A 2,942-nucleotide genomic window follows, 5' to 3' on the forward strand; every position below is an offset into this window, starting at 1 on the left:
CTTCTGTTTCCTTGTCATTTGTTTCCTTGTTGTTTGTCCTGTGCAGCAGTTCTGTCATCACATCTCTATTCTGAGAGCGTAGTCTGTTTTGTCTGTGTATGACACTATACATTCAAGACAGTACCCACGTATGTATACTCCTATCTAGTACCGGTCGGACCCTCCTTTGTCTCCAGAACAATCTGAATTCTTCAGGGGATTCTACAAGGTGTCAAACATTCCACAGGGATGTTGGTCCATGCTAATGCGATGGCGCCATGCAGTTGCTGCAGATTAGACGGCGGTACATTCATGCGGCGAACATCCATCTCATCCTAAAGACGTTCTATTGGGTTGAGGTCTGGGGACTGAGCAGGCCACTCAAGTAAACTGAACTCGCTGGCATGTTCCAGGGGATGTTTTCCCACTCCTCAGTTGTTTAGTGTTGGTTATCGCGTACCCACCTGAGCCATTTGTTGTTTTTAGCTGATAGGAGTGGAACCCGGTGTGGTGGTCTGCTGCAATAGCCCATCCGTGACGAGTTTGTTTGACCCACCTGTTGGCTTGCACGATTTTTGCCATTCTCCTTCGACCTCTCATCAACGAGCTGTTTTCACCCACAGGGCTGCTGCTGACTGGATGTTTTTTGTTTGTCCCACCATTCTCTGTAAACCCTAGACACTGTCGTGCGTGAAAAGCCCAGGAGGACGGCCGTTTCTGAGATACTGGAACCGGGGCATGGCGCCGATGATCATACTTCGCTAAAAGTTGCTTAAGTCACTTGTTTTGCCCATTCTAACGTTCAATTGAACAGTAACCGAATGCCTGTTTTATATAACAAGCCACAGCCATGTGACTCCGTGTCTGTAGGAGCGATCAATTTTTGTGAACTGGGTGGTGTACCTAATAAATTGGCATATCCCATATTTGATATGTACAAAACATTATGAACACCTGCTCATTCCATGACAGACTGACCAGGTGAAAGCTATGAACCCTTATTGCAGTAATTTGTTAAATCCACTTCAGTCTGTGTAGATTAGTGGTCACCAACTGGTCACCAAACATTTCTATAGAAAAGCCAAGCCTGATTTTGTGTGTGTTGTGCTGTTGGCGGTAGGTGCACTTGATTCAAGCAGACCGGGAGATCTGTTGCTAAATCGAGTGCGCCTACTGTGCTGGCAATCGAATAGCTCAAATTACCTTACAGAGCCTCCACGACCCCGGCCATAGTAAACACGTTTGATACTAGCCTAGGTAAAATTGAATAACTTTTAAAACCACGACCACAGAGAGACTGTAAAATAATACAGCAAAGCGCTGCAGTTTTTATGAGTGAGTTTGTTTTTATTCAACACTGTCAACCCTGCTTTTATTGAACACTATTACAAAACATAAACCGCTCCTCTCCCTTTTCCCACTCGCGCTGCAATGAGTCGCCAAGTGTATCGATAGTCCTGCGTTTTTATTGTTATTAGCGTCGTGTCTATTTTAATATCGACGAATATTTCACTTTCGCTGGTCATAGGAACCGCATGAATTTGTGCATGAGGCAGATGCGGCGCGACTCGAGTTTCGCCGTCAAGTGGAAGACGGTGTCTCTTTGGTCAGTCTCACCGGAGGAAAGGAAGGAGAGAGCAGTGACCGTGAAAGGCGGACCCGCTGCGGCTCTCTTCCTCCCTTCACTGAGAATAATGCTCTGTTCAAGACAACTACTCTGGAAAAACGAGATCCGACTGGGGAAAATGGTTTTGAATGGTCATCCAACTCGGAATTCCTAGTCGGAAACTCGCATCTTTCTAGAGCTCCGACCTCAAGATCACAGACGTCATGATTTGACCTCGTTTTTTTTCTCGAGTTCCCAGTTGTCTTGAAAGCACAATGACCATCAGATGCATGTGCTGTACCATATAATTTATGCTCAGCTGTGCCTTGCAAGTGCTACAAAAACTGATATGTTATCAAAGCTCAAGTTTTGTAATATAATATGGTCTGAGAAGAACAATATTGGCAGACCAGGCATATCACCAATATGCTGTGATAATGTATTAGGCCTACTGCACAAACCCCATTCCTACAGAGCTGTTTCTATTAGGTTGTTACATTTTTAAAACATGTAATTGAGCAGTAGATCTTGGCTTGCTTTTTGAATGCGAAAGCGATCTTGACTCAAAGGTTGGTGACCACTGGTGTAGATGAAGGGGAGGAGACAGGTTAAAGAAGGATTTTGAAGCCTTGAGACAATAGAGACATGGATTCTGTATGTGTGCAATTCAGAGGGTGAATGGACAAGACAAAAAGATTTAAGTGCCTTTGAACAGGGTATGGTAGTAGGTGCCAGGTGTGTCGGTTTGTGTCAAGAACTGCAACGCTACTGGGCTTTTCAACAGTTTCCCATGTGTATCAAGAATGGTCCACCACCCAAAAGACATCCAGCCAACTTGACACAAGCATTGGAGTCATGGGCCTGCATCCCTGTGGAATGCTTTTGACACCTTGTAGAGTCCATTCCCCAACGAATTGAGGCTGTTCGGAGGGCAAACTGGTGGAACTCAATATTAGGAAGGTTCTTAATGTTTTGAATGTCTGACTGTAGCTGCTACAAGGTCAGGGAGAAACTCTGCTTCCTGCTGCTACACTCATGCAATTACTCACAGCAATGACCTGATATTCTGTTACTTACACACACATACTACTTCAAGTTATACACACCCACTCTGTCAGTGTAAGGTGTACCTCTTTCCAAGGGTTAAGGTGTGTTGTCACCGTATCCAGACTTCTGGAACCAAAGTGTTCTTCTCTTCTGTCTGTGTGTGTGTGTGTGCGTGAGAGCGAAATGTACCTGTTCCTCTCTGTCTGAGGTGTGGTTTTCAGTGTTATATGCATTGCATGGCGTTGCTGTTCTGATTTGCACTTTACTGAGTATTTATTGTCAAACACAATTAAACTGACCTGACCACTGA

Source organism: Salmo trutta, chromosome 4 (genome assembly GCF_901001165.1).
Source record: "Salmo trutta chromosome 4, fSalTru1.1, whole genome shotgun sequence".
NCBI lineage: Eukaryota > Metazoa > Chordata > Actinopteri > Salmoniformes > Salmonidae > Salmo > Salmo trutta.